The 25,841-nt window shown below is 44.6% G+C and overlaps 1 protein-coding gene across 2 annotated transcripts in view; it reads right to left on the minus strand.

Moving 5' to 3' along the window:
• The window catches only part of NMBR (neuromedin B receptor), a 383,646-nt gene that overhangs the window by 136,388 nt on the left and 221,417 nt on the right, over positions 1–25,841 (minus strand). The gene's annotated exons all lie outside the window — the stretch shown is intronic.

The following is a 25,841-nucleotide window of genomic DNA, read 5'->3' on the forward strand; positions in this document are numbered from 1 at the left end:
CACTTTACATTCACATATGGGGTATGTTCTTACTCAGAAGAAATGGGGTCACAAATTTTGTTGGGCTTTTCTCCCTTGTGAAAATGGAAAATTTAGGGTAACACCAGCATTTTAGTGAAAACTTTTTTTTTTTTCATTTTCACATCCAAATTTAACAAAAATTCATCAAACACCTGTGGGGTGTTAAGGCTCACTATACCCCTTGTTCCATTCTGTGAGGGGTGTAGTTTCCAAAATGGGGTCACATGTGGGTATGTATTGTTTTGCGTTTATGTCAGAACCACTGTAAAATCAGCCACCCCTGTGCAAATCACCAATTTTGGCCTCAAATGTACATAGTGAGCTCTCACTCCTGAGTCTTGTTGTACGCCCACTGATCACTTTACACCCACATATGGGGTATTTCCGTACTCAGGAGAAATTGCATTAAAAATCGTGGGGGTCTTTTTTTCCTTTTACCGCTTGTGAAAATTAAAATTATGGGGCAACACCAGCATGTTAGTGTAAAAATTAAAAATGTTTATGTCACGATGCCGGCTGGCAGGAGGTGGATCCTCTGTGCCAGAGAGGGATTGGCATGGACCGTGCTAGTGGACCGGTTCTAAGTCACTACTGGTGTTCACCAGAGCCCGCCGCAAAGCGGGATGGTCTTGCTGCGGCGGTAGTGACCAGGTCGTATCCACTAGCAACGGCTCAACCTCTCTGACTGCTGAAGATAGGCGCGGTACAAGGGAGTAGGCAGAAGCAAGGTCGGACGTAGCAGAAGGTCGGGGCAGGCAGCAAGGATCGTAGTCAGGGGCAACGGCAGGAGGTCTGGAACACAGGCTAGGAACACACAAGGAAACGCTTTCACTGGCACAATGGCAACAAGATCCGGCGAGGGAGTGCAGGGGAAGTGAGGTATACATAGGGAGTGCACAGGTGAACACACTGATTAGAACCACTGCGCCAATCAGCGGCGCAGTGGCCCTTTAAATCGCAGAGACCCGGCGCGCGCGCGCCCTAGGGAGCGGGGCCGCGCGCCGGGACAGGACCGACGGAGAGCGAGTCAGGTACGGGAGCCGGGGTGCGCATCGCGAGCGGGCGCCACCCGCATCGCGAATCGCATCCCGGCTGGAGGCGGTATCGCAGCGCACCGGGTCAGTGGAACTGACCGGGGCGCTGCAGTAGCGAGAGTGTAGCGAGCGCTCCGGGGAGGAGCGGGGACCGGGAGCGCTTGGCATAACAGTACCCCCCCCTTGGGTCTCCCCCTCTTCTTGGAGCCTGAGAACCTGAGGACCAGACTTTTGTCTAGGATATTGTCCTCAGGTTCCCAGGATCTCTCTTCAGGACCACAGCCTTCCCAATCGACCAAAAAAAAAGTTTTCCCTCTGACCTTCTTGGAGGCCAGTATCTCCTTTACGGAGAAGATGTCCGAAGAGCCGGAAACAGGGGTGGGAGAAACAAGTTTGGGAGAGAAACGGTTGATGATGAGTGGTTTAAGAAGAGAAACGTGGAAGGCATTAGGAATACGAAGAGAAGGAGGAAGAAGAAGTTTGTAAGAGACAGGATTAATCTGGCACAAAATTTTGAAAGGACCAAGATAGCGTGGTCCCAATTTGTAGCTGGGAACACGGAAGCGGACATATTTAGCGGAGAGCCATACCTTGTCTCCGGGAGAAAAAATGGGGGGAGCTCTTCTTTTCTTATCAGCAAACTTCTTCATGCGTGATGAAGCCTGTAAGAGAGAATTTTGGGTCTCTTTCCATATGGTGGAAAGATCACGAGTTATTTCATCCACAGCGGGCAAACCAGAGGGCAAGGGAGTAGGGAGGGGGGGAAGAGGGTGACGGCCGTACACCACGAAAAATGGGGATTTGGAAGAAGATTCAGAGACTCTGAAGTTATACGAGAATTCGGCCCATGGTAGAAGATCTGCCCAGTCATCCTGGTGGGAGGAAACAAAATGCCGTAAATAGTCACCCAGGACCTGGTTAATTCTTTCTACTTGCCCATTGGATTGAGGATGATAAGCAGAAGAAAAGTTTAATTTAATCTTGAGTTGTTTACAGAGAGCCCTCCAGAATTTTGACACGAATTGGACGCCTCTATCCGAGACGATCTGCGTGGGCAACCCGTGAAGACGAAAAATGTGTACAAAAAATTGTTTTGCCAACTGAGGCGCTGAAGGAAGACCCGGAAGAGGAATAAAATGTGCCATCTTGGAAAATCGATCAACGACCACCCAAACAACAGTGTTGCCACGGGATGGGGGTAAGTCTGTAATAAAGTCCATACCAATCAGAGACCAAGGCTGTTCGGGGACAGGCAGAGGATGAAGAAGACCAGCGGGCTTCTGGCGAGGAGTCTTATCCCGGGCACAGACAGTGCAGGCTCGCACAAAATCAACAACATCCGTCTCCAGAGTCGGCAACCAATAGAAACGAGAGATGAGTTGCACGGATTTCTTGATGCCCGCATGGCCTGCGAGATGGGAGGAGTGACCCCATTTGAGGATTCCGAGGCGTTGGCGTGGAGAGACGAAGGTCTTCCCTGGAGGAGTTTGCCTGATGGAGGCTGGAGAAGTGGAGATCAGGCAGTCAGGAGGAATGATGTGTTGCGGAGAGAGCTCTACTTCCGAGGCATCCGAGGAACGAGAGAGAGCATCGGCCCTAATGTTCTTATCGGCAGGGCGAAAGTGAATTTCAAAATTAAACCGGGCAAAGAACAGAGACCACCTGGCCTGGCGAGGATTCAGCCGTTGGGCAGACTGGAGATAGGAGAGATTCTTGTGATCGGTGTAAATGATAACTGGAAATTTTGATCCCTCCAACAGATGCCTCCATTCCTCAAGTGCTAATTTAATGGCCAGAAGCTCTCGATCCCCGATGGAGTAGTTCCTCTCCGCCGGAGAGAAGGTCCTAGAAAAAAAACCACAGGTAACAGCATGCCCGGAAGAATTTTTTTGTAGAAGAACCGCTCCAGCTCCTACTGAGGAGGCATCAACCTCCAATAGGAAGGGTTTAGATGGGTCAGGTCTGGAGAGCACGGGAGCAGAAGAAAAGGCAGACTTGAGCCGTTTAAAGGCGTCTTCCGCTTGAGGAGGCCATGACTTAGGATTGGCATTCTTTTTGGTTAAAGCCACGATAGGAGCCACAATGGTGGAAAAATGTGGAATAAATTGTCTGTAATAATTGGCGAACCCCAAAAAACGTTGGATAGCACGGAGTCCGGAGGGGCGTGGCCAATCTAAGACGGCAGAGAGTTTGTCTGGATCCATTTGTAGTCCCTGGCCAGAGACCAAGTATCCTAGGAAAGGAAGAGATTGACATTCAAACAGACATTTCTCCATTTTGGCATATAGTTGATTGTCACGAAGTCTCTGAAGAACCATGCGGACATGCTGGCGGTGTTCTTCTAGGTTGGCAGAAAAAATCAGAATATCGTCCAGATACACAACAACACAGGAATATAAGAGATCACGAAAAATTTCATTAACAAAGTCTTGAAAGACGGCAGGGGCGTTGCACAGGCCAAAGGGCATGACCAGATACTCAAAGTGTCCATCTCTAGTGTTAAATGCCGTTTTCCATTCATCCCCCTCCCTGATGCGGATGAGATTATAAGCACCTCTTAAGTCCAGTTTGGTAAAGATGTGGGCACCTTGGAGGCGATCAAAGAGTTCAGAGATAAGAGGTAGAGGGTAGCGGTTCTTTACCGTGATTTTATTAAGACCGCGGTAGTCAATGCAAGGACGTAGGGAGCCATCTTTTTTGGACACAAAGAAAAATCCAGCTCCGGCAGGAGAGGAGGATTTGCGGATAAACCCCTTTTTTAAATTTTCCTGGATGTACTCAGACATAGCAAGAGTCTCTGGGGCGGACAGAGGATAAATTCTGCCCCGGGGTGGAGTAGTGCCCGGGAGGAGGTCAATAGGACAGTCATAAGGCCTGTGAGGAGGTAGAGTCTCAGCTTGTTTTTTGCAAAACACATCAGCAAAGTCCATATAGGCCTTAGGGAGACCGGTTACAGGGGGAACCACAGGGTCACGGCAGGGAGTACTGGGAACCGGTCTAAGGCAGTCCTTGAAACAAGAGGTACCCCAGCTCTTGATCTCTCCTGTGGACCAATCAAGGGTTGGGGAATGGCGTTGAAGCCATGGTAGTCCAAGGAGAATTTCGGAAGTGCAATTGGAGAGGACCAAAAACTCAATTTTTTCGTGATGAGGTCCGATGCACATTAGGAGGGGTTCCGTGCGGTAACGCACGGCACAGTCCAATCTTTCATTGTTAACGCAATTGATGTAGAGAGGTCTGGCGAGACTGGTCACTGGGATGTTGAACCTGTTGATGAGAGAGGCCAAAATAAAGTTTCCTGCAGATCCGGAATCCAAGAAGGCCTTAGTGGAGAAGGAGAAGGTAGAGGCAGATATCCGCACAGGCACAGTAAGACGTGGAGAAGCAGAGTTGACATCAAGGACTGTTTCACCTTTGTGCGGAGTCAGCGTACGTCTTTCCAGGCGGGGAGGACGGATAGGACAATCCTTCAGGAAGTGTTCGGTACCGGCACAGTACAGGCAGAGATTCTCCATGCGGCGTCGTGTCCTCTCTTGAGGTGTCAGGCGAGACCGGTCAGCTTGCATAGCCTCCACGGCGGGAGGCACAGGAACGGATTGCAGAGGACCAGAGGAGAGAGGAGCCGGGGAGAAAAAACGCCTCGTGCGAACAAAGTCCATATCCTGGCGGAGCTCCTGACGCCTTTCGGAAAAACGCATGTCAATGCGAGTGGCTAGATGAATGAGTTCATGTAAGTTAGCAGGAATTTCTCGTGCGGCCAGAACATCTTTAATGTTGCTGGATAGGCCTTTTTTAAAGGTCGCGCAGAGGGCCTCATTATTCCAGGATAGTTCTGAAGCAAGAGTACGGAATTGTACGGCGTACTCGCCAACGGAAGAATTACCCTGGACCAGGTTCAGCAGGGCAGTCTCAGCAGAAGAGGCTCGGGCAGGTTCCTAAAAGACACTTCGAATTTCCGAGAAGAAGGAGTGTACAGAGGCAGTGACGGGGTCATTGCGGTCCCAGAGCGGTGTGGCCCATGACAGAGCTTTTCCAGACAGAAGGCTGACTACGAAAGCCACCTTAGACCTTTCAGTAGGAAACTGGTCCGACATCATCTCCAAGTGCAGGGAACATTGTGAAAGAAAGCCTCGGCAAAATTTAGAGTCCCCATCAAATTTATCCGGCAAGGATAGTCGTAGGCCTGAAGCGGCCACTCGCTGCGGAGGAGGTGCAGGAGCTGGCGGAGGAGATGATTGCTGAAGCTGTGGAAGTAGCTGCTGTAGCATCACGGTCAGTTGAGACAGCTGGTGGCCTTGTTGCGCTATCTGTTGTGAATGCTGGGCGACCACCGTGGTGAGGTCGGCGACAACTGGCAGAGGAACTTCAGCGGGATCCATGGCCGGATCTACTGTCACGATGCCGGCTGGCAGGAGGTGGATCCTCTGTGCCAGAGAGGGATTGGCGTGGACCGTGCTAGTGGACCGGTTCTAAGTCACTACTGGTGTTCACCAGAGCCCGCCGCAAAGCGGGATGGTCTTGCTGCGGCGGTAGTGACCAGGTCGTATCCACTAGCAACGGCTCAACCTCTCTGACTGCTGAAGATAGGCGCGGTACAAGGGAGTAGGCAGAAGCAAGGTCGGACGTAGCAGAAGGTCGGGGCAGGCAGCAAGGATCGTAGTCAGGGGCAACGGCAGGAGGTCTGGAACACAGGCTAGGAACACACAAGGAAACGCTTTCACTGGCACAATGGCAACAAGATCCGGGGAGGGAGTGCAGGGGAAGTGAGGTATACATAGGGAGTGCACAGGTGAACACACTGATTAGAACCACTGCGCCAATCAGCGGCGCAGTGGCCCTTTAAATCGCAGAGACCCGGCGCGCGCGCGCCCTAGGGAGCGGGGCCGCGCGCGCCGGGACAGGACCGACGGAGAGCGAGTCAGGTACGGGAGCCGGGGTGCGCATCGCGAGCGGGCGCCACCCGCATCGCGAATCGCATCCCGGCTGGAGGCGGTATCGCAGCGCACGGGGTCAGTGGAACTGACCGGGGCGCTGCAGTAGCGGGAGTGTAGCGAGCGCTCCGGGGAGGAGCGGGGACCCGGAGCGCTCGGCGTAACAGTTTACACTAACATGTTGGTATAGACCCCAACTTTACCTTTTCATAAGGGGTAAAAGGAGAAAAAGCCCCCCAAAATTTGTAATGCAATTTCTCCCGAGTACAGAAATACCCCATATGTGGCGCTAAACTATTTCCTTGAAATACGACAGGACTCCATGCGCATTTGAGGTCTATTTTGGAGATTTGCGCCTCCAAAATACCCTACAGCAGTGTTTCTCAAACAGAGTGTCTCCGGCTGTTGATAAGCTCCCAGCATGTCAGTGGCTGTCCGGCAATACTGGGAGTTGTTGTTTTTCAACAGCTGGAGGCTCGGTTTTGTAAACAGTGCCGTACAAGACAGTTTTTTTTTTTTGGGGGGGGGGAGGTTGAGGGGACTGTGTAGGGGATATATGTATATGTAGTGTTTTACTTTTTATTTTGTGTTGTGTAGTGTAGTGTTTTTAGGGTACATTCACACGGGAGGGTTTACAGTGAGTTTCTCGCTGGGAGCTTGAGCTGCAGTGGAAAATTTGCCGCATCCCAAACTTGCAGCAGAAAACTCGCTTTAAATCCGCCCATGTGAATGTACCCTGTTTCAGTTTTCTGAAAGGTGTAGAGTTCTCCACTTGAAAAGGGAGGGACTGCAGCACCAGCAACTTGGACAGGAGCACATTCAGCTTCTGTACCGTTGGATGAGTGGGTGCATACTGTTGTCTCTTGGACATGGCTTCGCCGATGAATTGCTCGCGGAATGACTGACTTAAAGTGGGAGGAACAGGGTCATCTGGAGTGACAGAAGATGGGTATGACACACAGCTCCCTTCGGCTGAGGTGGTGGAGCCTTGGCTGGCTGAAACAGGGAGCAACATGCCACTAGGTGAGGCAGCAGGCTGGACCATACATTGGAGCCACGGTTCTCCCATGCCACTTTATGGTGACGCTGCATATGTTGACGCAGGGTCGTGGTGCCAACATTGGGACCCTGGCCACGCTTCACCTTCTGCTGACGCATCTTGCATGTGGCCATGTTAACCTCCTCCGGATGCTTTATGAAAAACTGCCACATCGCTGAGCAGCTCATTTTCCCACCAACTGTCCACACTGATTGACTGCTAGTGCTGACGACTCCAGGAACACCTGTTCCACTACCTCCCGGGAAGGTAGACTTCTGCAAAGCAGGTGGTCTATCCCGGGCACATTTGGCTCCAGACTTTCCACTCTGCCACCATGCTGACTGCCAACCATGCTACCACCTTGCTGGCTCAGCTGCTGCCTCATGGACAACCTGCAACCCTCTTCTCCTGATGATGATGAAGCCCCTTCTGCACCCGGCTCCCAAGTGCGATCGGCTTCATTATCATCGAGTTGTGTCTGCAAGTCACTGCTGTGCTCCTCAAGTTCCTCAACAGTGTCTGCTTCAGGAGCTTGAACGCTCACAACACCACCTCCCACACCACTCTCCTCATCACTTCTTGCCTACTTAGATGAGGAAGCGGCGGATGTCTCCTCCACTTCTTGGCTTGGTAGTAGCTGCTGACTGTCCTCTAGTAGATCATCCTCACTAAATAGTGTAACTGAACCCACAGCATAAGATACTTCTGTGGGCGAGGGAACAGCATAGGACAGAGGCAATGGGAGGACAGGGACGGCTCCTGGGCCATGCCAACTGAGGGTGTCTAAGGAACCCACCGACTGTTGACTGGATGTATCAGATGTCACTTGTGATGAAGTGGATGACCGTGTTAACCAATCGATGACAACAGATGGGTTGCTGGTCGAGACACGACCGCTTGCTGATACCAGGAGCTCATGCCTCTGCCAATCCTCTGTGCATGTCCTGGCACTTCTCTGTCTGACATACTTAATGCGTATATGAGGGTAGTACAATACGCTCCACTGCACTCAACACAGTATTTGTCTACAACACCAGCAGGTGTGCACTTTTGGCTGGCCTTTCACAGTTTCTAGGCCCTTAAGACTTTAACAGGAGCAAAATGGTACACCACTTAGATATGCATATGTGGCATGCACTTATGAGGGGAGGACAATGCGCTCCACTAGGATAAAAACAGTATTTGTCTACAACACCAGCAGGTGTGTGCTTTTGGCTGGCCTTTCACAGTATCTAGGCCCTTAAGACTTTAACAGGAACAACACGGTACACCACTTAGATGTACGTACAGGTTACACGTAATGGAGGACAATACGCTTTTAGCGCTCTGCTCACCCTACTTGGCTACTATTAGCTTTTCAGTTGTTGTACACACTAGTGCTGCAACACCCAGTCGCTGTGTAATACACCCGCAATTGCACTCTCTCTCTCAGTCTCTTTCCCTTCCCTATCAGTGCTTCTAGGCTGGATTTGGGCATGAGGAGAATCGCTGCTGTAAAAAAGCTTTTCTGTGCAACACACTGCTCTCTGTCCCTCTATCTCTCTGCAATAGAACGCCGATGCTAGTGGCCACAAGATGGCTGCTGATTATATAGGGCTTTGACATAACAAAGGTGGCTGGCTGCTGAAGGCTGCATGCTGCATGTGATTCAGGGTAATCCCGCCGACCTTTGTTCCCACCTTCCCATCCATGATTCCTTGCCCCATGTCCTCACATGTGCATTTGCCATTTTAGATGCCCGGCCCCTGGAGCCTGGACCGCACTGGAGTTTAATGAAGCGATTTGCACAATTGCGGTAATATTCGCATTCGCTACGAATCACATTTTTCCTGAAATTTGCAATGAATTCGGATTTGTCAGATTTGATTCGCTCATCTCTAATTACTACATAAACATCATAGACAAAGTTAATGATTTCATCCTTGGAAAATACTAACTTCATAGGGAAATTCCTATGACTTTCTCATTATACCTAAGGTATATGCTGAAACTGTCATTAATACCAGTTAACATGTCACATTGAAGGGTGGGAGAAAACACTTACATAGTAATGTATTGTTATTGTCAATTCCAGGGCTATGTAAGGTTATAGGGGGAGATTTATCAAAACCTGTGCAGAGGAAAAGTTGGTGTTGCCCATAGCAACCAATCAGATCGCTTCTTCCATTTTGCAGAGGCCTCTTTAAGAATGAAAGAAACAATCTGATTGGTTGCTATGGGCAACTGGGCAAATTTTCCTCCGCACAGGTTTTGATAAATCTCCCCCATAGTACTTACAAGGAGCACCGCATTGAAAGTAATATTGGAAGCAATGCAATCGGTGACAACAAGCTACCCAAAATATGTTTAGCACTAGAAGATGAGAGGTGGTGACTGCAGAGGCAGGACTGTTCTTCATAATAATAAAGGACAGCCATTATCTGTATTATTTCTAGGATTAATTTAAAAACTGTTTTTAGTCCATATGGGAGATGGTTTTATCTAAAGGGTGGTTATTCCTCTTTACCCTATGGCTAAACATTGCCCCTGATTTATCAAAATGTATGAGAGAAAAACTGAAGAGATTTTACCCATAATAACCAATCAAAGCTGGCTTTTGTTAAGGATTCTGATTTTGGCTGGGACACAGTTTGCAGAGCTAAAGATTTCCATGTTGTGCTGCCAGAATTGTAGCTTATGTGGTGACATTACAGCACATAAAATCCTGTGACCCAAACCCAACAGCAGAAATCCAACCAAGGTGAATTTCTAATAGCATAGTTATATTACCATATTCGTTATTATAGGCTGCAATAAAAGGAGTCAAACATTTCACATTTTGGCAGTGCAACCTCTGTCACTGCCAAAGTCAGACAAGGAATGTAAGCCTCAAGGTCCCTTAAAGGTGGCAGTTGCAGACTGTTGTTTTTTAAGAGAGGTATATGTGTAATAAGGCCAAAATTTGTAGTGAGGGGCTAAGGAGAGTTACTAGGCTTGCAGTGGTTTGTTTGTGAGTGGTTTGGACTAGCAGTGATGATGGTGGTTGTAGTGTTGTGTGAATTTCCATTTATTACAACAGTTATCTGTATCAGGGTGCCGAGAAAAAAAAATGCTTAAATTCCATTATATTGGATAACCACTTAAACTATACTGAACTGGTTGCAGAGCCGCATAATACAGTAGATAATTCAGATGGTAAAGACTTTAGATTGAATTTACAGTGAAGCTGGTGAGCTTGGTAATTGCCATTGTCACTGGCTCAGTAGAGATTGTGAGATTTGTAGTCACTTGACCTAGACTTGAAGCTGACTGAAAACTTAGACTAAACACTTGAGAAGCTGTACTGGACTTATGTTAGACTTTGGATAATTTGTTAGACAATTTGACAGATTTGAACAGTACCTCCTCCTTACCTACGTTTACTTGTTTACAATGAAGACGCCACTGACTGAAGAGCATCAGACAGAGGGACCCCAGACACTAGTCCATCACAGGGATAGGTATGGCCACGAGGATAACCCGTAACTTTATCCAAAAACTAAAGGGCCTGTCAGCTATGTTAATTGACCCTTAAGTGCCTCTTGAGTAGTGGAACTATCTCAGCAGTGGGATCTGACAGAGAAGACTTTAGTCAGTAATGGTGTTATTTGGGGCCTATCCTTATTTAAGGTATGAGAACTGAGTGTGGACATACAAATCCCTCAGTGAGGTAAGAGGAAAGTGACAAAGGAGCTGTTGCATCTTTACTGGCCAGATCCAGACTCTCAACTAACTCAGAGGGGTAAGGCAGCAACAAGGATAGCTCTACTGATTGGCTGCATAGAACATGTGACTAACTGACAGTTTGGAATTTCTTGCCTATTCCAAGTGGATAGAGTGGCAACAAGGATGACTTCCCTGATTGGCTGCAGGAGACATGTTAAAGTGACAGTATGCTAATAACTAGAGATGCGCTGAATCCGGCAAACCCAGATTTGTCCAGTACTTTTAAATTTTTCCTGCTCGACGTACACTCAAGCTTCTACCAGTTCGTCTTACATGAGCTGGTAAATAGCGCAAAAAAACATAAAGCATGTTTTTTTGTTGGGTGGAACAAGCAGGGTGGGCAGGGGGCAGTGAGCTGACGTAGGGAAAGCGGCAGATCACATGATAACCCAGGTCTATCATGTGATTTGCAGCTAACTGTGTTAATCAAGAACAAAGGCCAATAGGACAGCCAGGGACACAGATAAAAGGGCACTGACGTTACCCACAGCATTCAGAGTGCTGGTAACTTGTGCAAAGAGCTGACAGAGAGAGGGAGAGAGCCAGACATAGGTAAAGTTATTGGCTAGAAAGATAGAGATAGAAATTAGAAAGTGAGAGAAAGATACAGATTAGAAAGAGAGACCGTGTGTGTGTGTGTATGTGTGTGTGTGTGTGTGTGTGTGTGTGAAAACAGAAGTCAATCCCATACAAGAAAACTATAGGGACTCCTATACAGCAGATAAGGGAACATGCTTCTCACAGCCTCTGAAGGACTCATCTTTTGCTACCACAAATCCAAAGCCTTTTTTCAAGGCTCATACCTGCATATAGCTAAATTGAATAGTGTTCCTCAACCAGCTACAGTAGTCAGTGCCGTGATCTGTATCTAGCCTGAAGTTCTGGTGCATTTCATATATTTTCGCAAAAATAGCCAGAAAGCATTTTGCAGTAATCTCTGCCAGTCAAAAGCGTGTTGAAGTTATATGTATCTAGCCTGTAGTGTTAATTGAGGTCTGTTGCATTTCATATAGTTCAGCAAACATGGTCAGTACACATTGTGCAGTCACCTCAGCCAGTCAAAAAGCATGTTGAAGTTACACGTATCTAGCCTGTAGTGTTAATATAGGTCTGTTGCATTTCGTATAGTTCCTCAAACACCCTCAGTACGCATTGTGTAGTCATCTCTGCCAGTCAAAAAGTGTGTTAAAGTTATATGTATTTAACCTGCAGTGTGAATACAGTTTTGGTGCATTTCATATATTTTCCCAAAAACAGCCAGAAAGCATTTTGCAGTAATCTCTGCCAGTCAAAAGCGTGTTGAAGTTATATGTATCTAGCCTGTAGTGTTAATTGAGGTCTGTTGCATTTCATTTAGTTCAGCAACCACCTTCAGTACTCATTGTGCTGTCATCTCTGCAACAAAAAAAGCGTCCAAAGCGTTGAAACTTAGATTTGACAAGTAGGATAGTGAAAAATCACCCAAAAAGGATAAAAGTAACCCAAAAAATAAATGTCTGGAAAAGGAATTGGTGGATAGAGTAGAACGCAGAAGACCCCCGCCATGTTCTATGCCAGTAAGAATGTTCATGGCAGTCCTAGTACAAGTAGCTACAACAGCAGCCAGGTGTCATTTGATAATAGTGGCAGCCGTGTCAGCCATTCCAAGTTCTCACTGCCTGAGAGAGGTTATGTGGTTTCATAGGATTATCTGGCGTTACTGGAATATCGCTGTTATACAACTTCTGAAGGGGGAAGACTGACAATCTGACGCTGAGCCACTGGTCAGTGAATTCCTTTGCATCTACACTCACATGGGGAAGTGGAAAGGTCCATCCTAGATTCTGTGCTTTCTCATCTCTGGTTTTGCCTCCCCCTACTGCTACGCAAAAGGATAACATTAGCCACGAGGAGGAGTTGTGTGGGGACAGCTGTGGAGTGTGTTGGCGAGATGGTGGAGGTCAAATCAGTGGTCGAGCCCGACACAAGCGGGACTGGTGTTTGTTAGACGTATCTAGCCTGTAGTGTTATAGGGTTCTGGTAAATTTAATATTGCTCTGCAAACACCTTCAGTACTCACTGTGCTGTCTCCTCTGTCACCCAAAAAGTGTGTTAAAGTTACATGTATCTAGCCTGTAGTGTTATATTGTTCTGGTGCATTTCATATTGTTCTGCAAATAACTTCAGTACTCATTGTGCTGTCTCCTCTGCCACCCAAAAAGCGTGTTGAAGTTCAATGTATCTAGCCTGTAGAGTTATACGGTTCTGGTGCATTTAATATTGTTCCACAAACAATTTCAGTACTCATTGTGCTGTCATCTCCGCCAGTCTAGGTGAAGTTCCACCATGTTGGAACATCGCAAACAAGGCACAGTTGGGAAAGACCATTTTGGCGCTGGTGGTGAAGCAAGTCATGTTTAAAAGCATATAAGCGGCTAAACAGAACGCAAATTTTCCTGCACGTAGACACCACTGGCTTTACACCTGGACAAGTTGTCAAGAAACGCTTGACCACAAGGTTTAGCATGTGTGTTAAACAGGAAGAGTGTGTCATGCACCTACACATAGCAGCTCCTCCGCTGTGTGGCTTTTCTCACCCAGGTTCAGCAGGTTTAACACAAAATGGCAGAGCTTGATTTTGCAGCCATGAAAGAAGGGGAGGGAGGGAGGAAGATGTCATGGAGGAGGGAGATAGGCGGCACAACCGTGAAGGTGTGACAACAATTTCCTGGTCTCATTGCAGTGGAGCCTTATTCTGCAGGATGTTGACCCCGTGGGCCATAAAAGACATGGATTGCCCCTGGCTATAGCTACTGCTTCATATATCAACCATGGCATGCACTGTTCTGCACACAAACAAGTTCATAGAGTGGCCCACCCTTTCCGCCACATGGTTGTTCAAAGCGGGTATGGCTTTCTCTGCAAAATAATGGCGACTAGGTGTGTGCCACCTGAACTGGGCACACCCCATTAGCTGCCTGAAGGTGGTGGAGTCCACAAGATGATATGGGAGGGCCTGCGCCACCAACAACTTGGCTAGGTAGGAATTGAGGTGCATTACAACAGGGTGACTGGGACAATACTGTTGTCTGGAGGACATGGATTCCCCAATGGATAACTGACGGGATCTGGGAAGAGAAGGGCACGATACAGATGAGGCAAATCTAGAAAATGTGCTGCCTGTGAAAGAGGCCTGGCTTTTAGACAGTTGGAAGGGATCTGGAGAATCATCAGTAGCAGCAGCTCAATGTATACATATTGAGATACTTTTATATTTCTCCTCCCCCAGGGTAAAATAGATACTCCATGATTCAAGAGTTATTCAGTAAAATCTAGGCTCTAAAAGAATAATTCAATAAGCTGTGAAGATGATGATGATGATGATGATGTTATTAGAAATGGCTCCAAACCACCTATGGTTTAGAGCCATTTCTAATAACATCATCATCATCTTCACTGCAGCAGCTGTAAATCCTTTTTTAGTAACACTGACTGCTAGGCTCAGGAGTTGTCTCCAGCTCTGCACAAAAGTGATTGCTCTGACTCTTACCAACTAAGTAAAGTAATTTTGTAAAGTACAATACAAAATTTTAGTGATTACAAGTGGCTGGCGCTTCCTAATTTGGCGCAGCTTCATTTTCTGTGAACTCTGCATTTTTTTTAACATAAAACCATTCCTTCACAAAGGTTTGATCAGATCATTGTTTAGATGCATGTATTTGGTAATAAAAAAAAACTCAATGACAGCTAAAATTTGATTGAAAGCATAAAAAACTGAAAAAAGGCACAATGAAAAATCTATGTACAGTAGGGCAAAACATTTATCTAGTCAGCCACCAATTGTGAAATTCTTCCACTTAAAAAGATGAGAGAGGCCTGTAATTTTCATCATAGGTATACCTCAACTATGAGAGACATAATGAGAAAAAAAATCCATAAAATCACATTGTCTGATTTTTTAAAGAATTTATTTGCAAATTATGGTGGGAAATAAGTATTTGGTCACCTACAAACAAGCAAAATTTCTGGCTCTCACAGATCTGTAACTTCATCTTTAAGAGTCTCCACTGTCCTCCACTCATTACCTGTATTAATGGCACCTGTTTGAACTTATCAGTCTTAAAGACACCTGTCTACAACCTCAAACAGTCAAACTCCACTATGTCCAAGACCAAAGAGCTGTTGAAGTACACCAGAAACAAAATTGTAGACCTGCACCAGCCTGGGAAGACTGACTCTGCAATAGGCAAGCAGCTTGGTGTGAAGAAATCATCTATGGGAGCAATTATTAGAAAATGACATACAAGACAACTGATAATCTCCCTCGATCTGGGGCTACACGCAAGATCTCACCCCGTGGTGTCAAAATGATCACAAGAACGGTGAGCAAAAATCCCAGAACCACACGGGGGGACCTAGTGAATGACCTGCAGAGAGCTGGGACCAAAGTAACAAAGGCTACACACTACACCGCAGGGACTCAAATCATGCAGTGCCAGACGTGTCCCCCTGATTAAGCCAGTACATGTCTGGGCCCATCTGAAGTTTGCTAGAGAGCAGTTGGATGATCCAGAAGAGTATTGGGAGAATATCATATGGTCAGATGAAACCAAAGTTGAACTTTTTGGGAAAAACTCCACTCGTGTTTGGAGGAGAAAGAACACCATATCTACTGTGACGCATGGGTGTAGAAACATCATGCTTTGGGGCTGTTTTTTCTGCTAAGGGACCAAGACAACTGATCCGTATAAAGGAAAGAATGAATGGGGCCATGTATACTGAGATTTTGAGTGAAAACCTCCTTCCATCAGCAAGGGCATTGAAGATGAAACATGGCTGGTCTTTCAGCATGACAATGAGCCCAAACACACCGCCCGGGCAACAAAGGCCCCAAAACCTCACTGCTCTAGAGGAGATCTGCATGGGGGAATGGGCCAAAATACCAGCAACAGTGTGTGAAAACCTTGTGAAGACTTATAGAAAACATTGGACCACTGTCATTGCCAAAGGGTATATAACAAAGTATTTAGAGGAACTTTAGTTATTGACCAAATACTTATTTTACACCATAATTTGCTAATAAATTCTTTAAAAATCAGACAATGTGATTTTGTGGATTTTTTTTCTCATTATTTCTCTCATAGTTGAGGTAAACCTATGATGAAAATTACAGGCCTCTCTCATGTTTTTAAGTGGGAGAACTTGCACAATCGGTGGTTGACTAAAAAAAAATGTTCCCCAGTTTTTTTTTGTGCAAGTTATCTCCCGAATCACCAAAACTGCCAAGCCCCCCCCCCCCCCAGGGTCCTCTAAGTCTATCACAAGGGCTTTGCATGCTGGGGGTTGTAGTGCTTTGTCCCTTTGCATACTGGGTATTGTTGTGCTTTGCCCCTTGCATACTGGGGGTTGTAGTTCAAACCAGTGAATAAATGTTTTTAAAAAAAAGTGTTAAGAAATGTGAATAAGCTCCTCCCCTAATAAAAATTTGAATCACCCCCTTTTCTCTTTTTTCCAAATAAATAATGTAACCAAACATAAACCTATGTGGTATCCAGTGCACAGATATGTTCAAACCATTAAATATAAAGTTGATTAAACCGCACCGTCAATGGTGTAAATATTGGAAAAATACCAAAGTCCAGAACTGCTGATTTTTGTCACTTCATATAAAAAGAATTTAGTAAAAAGTCCACTCTAAACATAAATGGTACCAATAGAAACTACAGATCATGGTGCAAATTAAAAGAGGTCAGAAGAGAACAATTTTAAGCATAATCATTTTCATACAAATAGATATGGGTCCAGATTTATTAAACTGTGTGAGAGAAAAAGTGGAGGGATTTTCCCACAGTAGCCAATCACAGCTCAGCTAACAAGCTCTGGTAAAGTGAAAGCTGAGCTGTGATTGGTTGCTGTGGGAAAATCCCTCTACTTTTTCTCTAACACAGTTTAAGAAATCTGGGCAATAGAGGGATATTTATCATTGGAGGTAGAGCTTATTTTTTTCTTGCTTGGCACATTTATTGTCACAGGTGCACGTAAACATAGATTGGTGCGACACTTCATAAGGGCCAGAGGTTTGTAAGTTTGTGAAAATGCTCTACATGGAGTGATTTATGAATTTCCATTTGCAGTGGTAACAAATTTATCAAATGTGTTGATACACTACAAAGCTACACCAGCCCAGTCCTGAATAACAATACAGCATTTGGAAAGCATTTTTAAAAAGTTCATTGCACAACGGGGGAAAAAGCTGAGGAAAAGTCATAGATAAGAGGAGAAATCATACAAAAAGGTGTTCTGAAGTAATTTATTGATTTTTAATTATGTGCGCCAAATTTATCAACCCTCCTGCGATAGCATGATAAATATGTTGCATGTAAGGAAAACCAAAGCAAAAATAAATGACTCACTTTCCAAAGACAACAGTGATAAATTATGTCCTATATTTTTTTAATAGAAATAAAATAAAACCTACATGAACTGGGCATAGTTGTAATTGCATGGACCTACAGATAACATGTCATTTTTACTGAAAAGTACACTGCATAGAAACAGAAGCCCCCTAAAGTTGCAGAAATATTGCTTGACTTATAAATTCTCCTTACTTGAATTTGAGTGCTGCGCTGTTGTTTGGTATATATGTTACAGTTAAAACTAGTTTTTAGTTAAAACTGGTTTTCCCTGGTGAAAACTAGTTTTGACTTAATGCCTTTGGGAAAACTAGTATTGACTGCTTTTCCCTGGTGAAAAAAAGTTTTGACTGAACGTCTTTGTGAAAACTAAAACTGACTGCCAGATTTTATGACTTCGTGCAAACTAGAATATGTACTGAACTCCTTTGTACAAACTAGAATTTATGCCTTTTTTTTTTTTTGCTTGAGGTTGTTTTTTTTGTGACATATTGTACTTTATATCAGTAGTAAGTTTTGTTGATACATTCAGTGTTTTTTTTTGCATTTTTCTAGATTTGAAATTCTCTACTTGTAAGAGAGATAGTCATGCCAAATAAATCTTGTTATTAGGGATGTCCTGATTAAATTTTTTAAGACTGGTACCGATACTTTTTTTTTTTTAAAGTACTCGCTGATACCAATTATGATACTATTTAAAATGTCTTTTTTTTTATGGGAAAAAGTGTTTTCAGTTTTTATTATGGAAAGGTATATATATATATATATATATATATATATATATATATATATATATATATATATCATAATGAATAAAAAAGTAAATCCCCCAGATAGCTGTCCCATAAATAAAAACCCTCATATAAGATATGTAGGTAGTAGGTAGCCCCCCCTATTAGCTTGGTAGTTAGTCTCCATTATAGCTTGTAGATAGTAGATAGCTCCCCACATTAGGTAGGCAGCAGAAGTCCCCCACATTAGGTATCTAGCATTAGGTATGTTTGTCATGCACCGGGAAGGGGTTAAAACTAGTTTTAACTTGGCAAACCTGTTTGAGTGAAATGTCTCAAATCTTACCTCTGACCCCAGCAGGCCTCTTTGTCAAATGTTTTAACCTAGTGACACCTCTGGCTGTCAGTATATTACAGAAGTCAAAGTCACATATCTTGTATCTTTATCTCTGTAACATCCCACATCCGATCAGCTGTTTTCCCCCAGTACAAAACTTTGCCACCACAGAAAAGAAAGAAGAAAAAAATACAGTAGCAAAGTAGAAATATTTACAGATTTACAGATTTTTTTTTTTAAGAAGTACACGGGTATGAAAGGGCGACGTGGTTGGCACGCATGAGCGTGCTTATGGGTGGGGTACACGGGTATGCAGAGGCAGCGTGGTCAACCCACCATGAGTCGACGTCGCACAACCAATAAGAATCATTCTCAGGCACTTGTGAGATATGTGTGAGATGAACTTTGCATGTGTAGGCTAGATGAACAGTTTCAATTAACATTTGTTTTTGATTAGCAGTAAATTCTGGAATGTACAAAGGCGTTCAGTAAGTATTCTAGTTTGTACAAAGACGTTTAGTAATAACTGGTGTTGGTGGTGGTTGTAACCTAGTTTTCACAAAGGCATTCAGTCAAAACTAGTTTTCACTGGGGAAGAGCAGTCAATACTAGTTTTTACAAAGGCATTTAGTCAAAGCTAGTTTTCACTAGGGAAAACCAGTTTTAACTAAAAACTAGATTTAACCGTAACATATGCTGTATATATGTATATATATATATATATATATATATATATATATATATATATATATATACATATATAAATATATATATATATATATATATATATATATATATAGTTTTTTTGTTTTGCTTTTGTGGTAAAATGATCGATTTCATTGCCAAGAACAATTGGTGGAACAAAAACAAGCCCTCATTTGCGTTAGTAAGAGGAACATTTAAAGAGATATATTACATTAAAGGAGTACTGATTTTTCTAAATCCTGCCCAGGCTGCCAGCATTAACAAAAAAAAAAACTCCAGTATCACTCCTCCTCCTTGTACCGGGGGCAGACTGCAGCTCAGCTAATCAGTTTGTGTGCTACCTATGCCAGTGATTTACTGAGCAGCAGTGTGCCGTATTGAGCCCGGCATTGGTGCCGGGGCTCAATACCTCAAACTGCCTGCATCATGCAGAAGGATACTTCATATGTTTAACCCCTTAATAACTGATGATGTTTTCATTTGTGCACTTTAGTCTTTTCCTCCTCACCTTCTAATAATCATAACCAATTTTACTTTGTAATTAAATCAATCATTTCACCACAAAATATGTGGAGAAACCAAAAAGCAACTATTTGTGGGGCAAAATAGAAAAAAAACTAAAAATTTGTAACTTTTGGGGCTTCAGTTTCTACGCAGTGCATGTAACTTTTTTTTTTACTTTCCTATATACAGAAATGTATGAGGATCATTATTTGTGCAGTGATCTGTAGTTTTATCTGTATCATTTTTGTTATGATGGGACTTTTTCTTGCTTTTTACGATTTTTTTTTACGATACATGAAGTGACCAAAAATACTCAGTTCTGGACTTTTGTATTTTTTTTTTACGTGTACACTATTGACCATGCGGTTTGATTAACGTTATATTTTAATAGTTTAGTCATTTATGCATGCAGCGACACCACATATTTTTGTTTACATTATTTTATTTAAATAATAGGAAATGGGTGGTGATTCTAACTTTTATTAGGGAAGGGGTTAATTCACATTTATTTACTTTTTTAAAACCTTTTTTCACTACTTTTTAGTCCCTATAGGAGACTATTACATGGAATCATTAGATTGCATACACTGTTCAATGCTGTGCCATAGGAGCCTGCCATAGCACAGCATTGATCAGTGTTATCGGCACTCCATTTCTCCAGCCTGCCAAGGTGAGGAAGCAGGAAAGGGCCCTCCCACAATGATTCGAGACCCTGCGATTTCACTGCTGTAGTCGTGATCAGCTCGACTGAGCAGCCGGGATTGTTTTTTTTTTTACATTTTAGATGGCACAAGCAACTTTGATTGTGCTGTCTAAAGAATTAATGCCGGGCATCCCCCTGATCTGTGGTGTCCGGAAATTAGCAGGGGTCCTGGCCCTGATTACAGTATCAAAATACTCATGAAGAACAAGGTAGGACTTCTAGAAAGGTAAGCTTCAGGGTACAAAAATTTTTTATGAGAAGTGCCTTATTTTACTTGAGCCCCTGCTCGTCAAAATGGTTGTGCATTTCCCTGACCAGCTATATTTAATAACTGTGATCCAGATTAATTTAATGATGTTTCTTTTATCCAATAAACATCAGCCATGAATCAAGTTCTGATGACGTGAGCTCAGTCAGTGAACAATATTCGGGGGCATACCGTATGTCAATAGTATTGCATCCTGCCTTATCTGCATGAAATGCAAGTGCAACTACATTTATTTGACTGATTGTGGTTCTGTTTTTAACATGTGGGGATTCTTTTATCCAATAAACATCAGCCATGAATCAAGTTCTGATGATGTGAGCTCAGTCAGTGAACAATATTCGGGGGTATATCGTATGTCAATAGTATTACATCCTGCCTTATCTGCATGAAATGCAAGTGCAACTACATTCATTTGACTGATTGTGGTTGTTTTTAACATGTGGGGGAGACTCTTTGTATCTCTCACCTGATCTCTCCCCCTTTTTTTCCCCGGCTCCGCCCCCTTGTGACGTCACGCTCTGCCCCCTCAATGCAAGCGTATGGGAGGGGGCATGACAGCTGTCACGCCCCCTCCCATAGGCTTTCAGTGAGGGGGCGGAGCATGATGTCACACGGGGAGGAGCCGTGACATCACAATATTCCGGCCCCGTGATCAGCAGTCATCAGACCCTTAGCGAACATGCTCCGGGGGCTGATGGTAACGGGGTGCTGCGTGAAAGATCATGGGGGTCCCTTCGCGATCAGGCATCTTATGCCCTATCCTTTGGATAGGGGATAAGATATCTTAGCACCGGAGTACCCCTTTAATGATTCTATGCAGAGTTTCTGCCCCCAACAAAAATGTTTATCTCATGTAATTAGAAGAGTAAACGCCTTCCCCGTCACATGCACTATGCCACATTGAAGACGCACAGAGGTAATAGACATATTATTCAACCAATCACATCATATAGAAGGTGGTACGGGGTACACTATTTAAGTATTCAGTATTTATGTTTCTATGTAGAGTTGGATGAAATGTGCTTTATTAATTTTTTCATTGTATTTAACTGGATCATCCCTTCCTTTATAACCTAGGATATAGAAAAACTATATTTCCATTTCAGTTTATTACCAGTACCTTTACTTGGGTGACATTGTACCTGTCTCTTTCCTTTTCCAATCCAAAAGAAGTAGATTTCAGTGAGATAATTTCAGTGAGATAAAGAGCCTCGTATCCCCCTTTACCTTATAGGGATAGGCATAGGAGCTTGAGGGGCAGGTCCCAGTGCGGGGCCACCCTTTTTGGGGCATCTACTCTTCCTAGGATTAGGGTAGAGACTAGGATCACATCTGCAAGGTAGGGCTTGGTCATCCGTAAGGCCTTTTCCTCTCCTAGATCCTCATTCCCCCTCCCTCTTCCCACTCCTTTATCACAGGTTGTGTTTTTGCCTTGTTTACCATGTTGCTGCATCTGGTTCCCATCAGTGGGAACATTTTCTGTAAAAAAGAAAAATTCCCTGATCTGTAACCACATGTGTATCGTGATAGCCTGCACACTTTTTTTTGTGTGACAGATTTTATGATAATAATATTAAAGATTATGTTTTAGTGTTTTCTTTCAGTGATAGTGGGTTTTTGTCTTTTGTCATATTAAAATAACAGGATTTGTCTGCAGTGATTTTGAAGCATATGAAAGGCCACAGTAACAGTAAAAAGTTGGCAGCCAACCGCCAGCTATTAATGTTATGGACTGTATAACCAAAGTGACTGTGCTTCATTCTATTAGAGCTGCCATGCTCAAGTGCCTGCAGTGAAATGAGTAAAGCTGACTATTCCTCTCACTGCAAATCCCAAAGGTTTAAAGTCATGAAATATGCTTGTAAGAAACTAACGTCTTTGAAATGGCTTTCAAACTTAGCAATATGATACCAAATGAAGGACTCTTTTCATACATAGTATGCCTTTAACTAGTTTCTCTGTTGGATATTTTAACAAGTTGCTAAACACATAGTAAGCCTTAACTTAAAGGGGTACTCTGCCCCTAGACATCTTATCCCCTATCCAAAGGATAGGGGATAAGATGTCAGATCGCCGCAGTCCCGCTGCTGGGGAGCCCCGGGATCACCGCTGCGGCACTGCGCTATCATTTCTGTACAGAGCGAGTTTGCTCTGTGCATAATGACGGGCGATACAGGGGACAGAGCAGTGTGATGTCAAGGCTCCGCCCTTCGTGACATCACGGCCCATCTCCTTAATGCAAGTCTATGGCAGGGGGCGTGATGACCAGGACGCCCCCTCCCATAGACTTATATTGAGGGGGGCGGGCCGTGACATCACGAGGGGAGGAGTCGCGACGTAGCGATGCTCCGGCCCCTGTATTGCCTGTCATTACGTGCAGAGCGAACTTGCTCTGTGCAGTAATGATAGCGCAGTGCCGCAGTGGCGATCCTGGGGCTCCACAGCAGCGGGACTGCGGCGATCTCACAACCTATCCCCTATCCTTTGGATAGGGGATAAGATGTCAAGATTTCTAGGGGCAGAGTGCCCCTTTAAAGTCAGATACACAGTCATAACCTGGTTCATAGAAACATCCTTATATACTAAATGGTGATTTTATGTGAAGTTCTTCACATGACCTATGTAACTAGAAATGTACAGCTATGCATGGTATATTTAGTATTTCATAATACATGTAAGCATTCAGAGATTCCATGATAGTGCTGAAGTTAAAAATATATACTTTATTACAAAGCCATCTTGAAAAAACTGAGTTAACTGAGTCTTTATTTACATAGACTTGCATAAGAGGTAACATGAGGCAGAGTTAAAGGGATATTCCAGTATCAGAAAATAAATATAACTTTCATGATATATAACTAATATAGCGTTGTCATTAATTGTACTGGCTTCAGCATGTTTTACTTGAAATACCCCTCACAGGAAGTTGTATAGTTCTTTCATTTTCAGTGTGTTGTTGTCAGTGGCGTAGCGTGGGTTGTCAGCACCCAGGGCAAGGCAAGTAATTTGCGCCCCCTAAGCCGTGGATTTTAGCACTCGAGTCTCTTCGACTAGATTAGTTAAAGAAACCCTTACCCCCTAAGCACATGTATTGTTTATTATGAAAATACTGATGTAATTAAAGTAAAATGCATCTAAATACAAGTTTATTTTCAAACACTTTATTGAGTGCGAACATGCATTACACATTCTCCACACTTTCAGCAGGTCTATGAATACAAACCTACAAATGTAGTAACCTAGCATGGGCCATGCTATTATATGTCGTCTCACAACCATCGTAAACGACAAAAAATATCAAGAACAAAAACTAAACATCAAAATGGAACCATACCCTGGAGATGATCCAAGGCACATGACTTTGGGTATTATAAGTAAGCGGCAAATGTCAGGGGGGGCATTATATGTGCATTATATGGGCACATGACATCCAGTACTGCAGAGAGAGTGAGTGAGCCAGGCAGGGGCAGAGAGCTGCGAGTGCAAGTGCGCCCCCCCAGATGTTGCGCCCGGTGCGGCCGGCCCCCCCTGCACCCCCCACGCTAAGCCTCTGGTTGTTGTCTCCAGCTCCCTGAATCCTCCCTCTTTCCCAAGACATCAACTTAATGAAGGCAAACAAACAGTCCAGATCTCAAATCTATCTAATATCTATGGTGGAAACTTGAAAACTGGTTCATGGCAAGGCCAGATGTAGAAAAGTATTACTAGTAAAAGCCATGCCTGGAAGAATTGTTGGGGTTTTCTGGGAGTAACAAAAAATTGCAGGGGGTAGGGATTATGGGGGAAACATAAAAAAACATATACTCACCCCTCCAGTCACTCCCATTACACTCTGCAGCAGCACTGGCACTAGACTGGGATTTTGCAATAACATGAATACATTACTAACCACAAATCATGTTGCCAGGATCAATACAGTGGTCCCTCAACATACGATGGTAATTCGTTCCAAACGAGCCATCGTTTGTCGAATCCATCGTATGTTGAGGGATCCGTGCAATGTAAAGTATAGGAAGCTGTACTCACCTGTCCCCGCCGCTCGAGCTGGTGTCCCCGCCGCTCCCGATGGTGATCCCGGGCCTCCGCTGGGCTCTCCGCTGTCTTCTCCGGTCCTCTTCTGTCTTCTCCGGTCCTCTTCTGTCTTCTCCGGTCCTCTTCTGTCTTCCGCAAGGCCTTACTGGGCCTGCGTAGCGACGTCATTACGCCGCTGCATACGCCATTCCTATTGGATGGCGTGCGCAACAGCGTATTGACGTCATCGGAGAGGGCCGAGAAGATGCCGGAAGACCAGCGCTTGACCCTAGGGCACCCCGGAGCATCGTGGAGGGGTAAGTAATACTTACCGCACCACATGGGGAACATTAAGCTGCTATCCGGCAGCAGCTTAAGCATTTGGCGCTGCCAGATAGCACTTAATGCGATGGCCCCGACATAAAAAAGCATCGTATGTCGATGCTGACATCGACATGCGATGGCCTCTGAGAGGCCATCGTATGTCGATTTCATCATATATCGGGGCCATCGTAGGTCGGGGGGTCACTGTAGTACCCTATTAAACCCCACCTTAAAACATCACTTTTATTGGTATTTGTATTAAAAGGTACAACCAAAAAAGATTAAAAATACCAGTCTGAACATAATAATGTACTGTAATATAGTGAGGGCATTTGCCCATATGCGTATAGTACAGTGGTCCCTCAACATACGATGGTAAATTGTTCCAACGAGCCATCGTTTGTCGAATCCATCGTATGTTGAGGGATTCGTGCAATGTAAAGTATAGGAAGCTGTACTCACCTGTCCCCGCTGCTCGCGATGGTGTCCCCGCTTCTCCCGATGGTGACCTCGGGCCTCCGCTGGGCTCTCCTGGTCTTCTCCGGTCCTCTGCTGTCTTCTTCGGTCCTCTGCTGTCTTCTCCGGTCCTCTGCTGTCTTCCACAAGACCTTACTGGGCCTGCGTAGCAACGTCATTACGCCGCTGAGTACGCCATTCTTATTGGATGACGTGCGCAGCAGCGTATTGACGTCATCGGAGAGGGCCGAGAAGACACCGGAAGACCAGCGCTGGACCCTAGGGCACCCCGGAGGATCGTGGAGGGGTAAGTAATACTTACTGCACCACACGGGGAACATTAAGCTGCTATCCGGCAGCAGCTTAAGCATTTTGCGCTGCCGGATAGCACTCAATGCGATGGCCCCGACATAAAAAAGCATCGTATGTTGATGCTGACATTGACATGTGATGGCCTCTGAGAGGCCATCATATGTCGATTTGATCATATGTCGGGGCCATCGTAGGTCGGGGGGTCACTGTACTGAAATATCACATCACGTATATGGTAGATGGCTGCAGTCCTATACTATACGTATATGGGCGAATGCCCTCACTATGTTACAGTACTTTATTATGTTCAAACTGGTGAAAATTTTATT

The sequence above is a fragment of the Hyla sarda genome, chromosome 3, assembly GCF_029499605.1.
Source record: "Hyla sarda isolate aHylSar1 chromosome 3, aHylSar1.hap1, whole genome shotgun sequence".
Lineage (NCBI taxonomy): Eukaryota > Metazoa > Chordata > Amphibia > Anura > Hylidae > Hyla > Hyla sarda.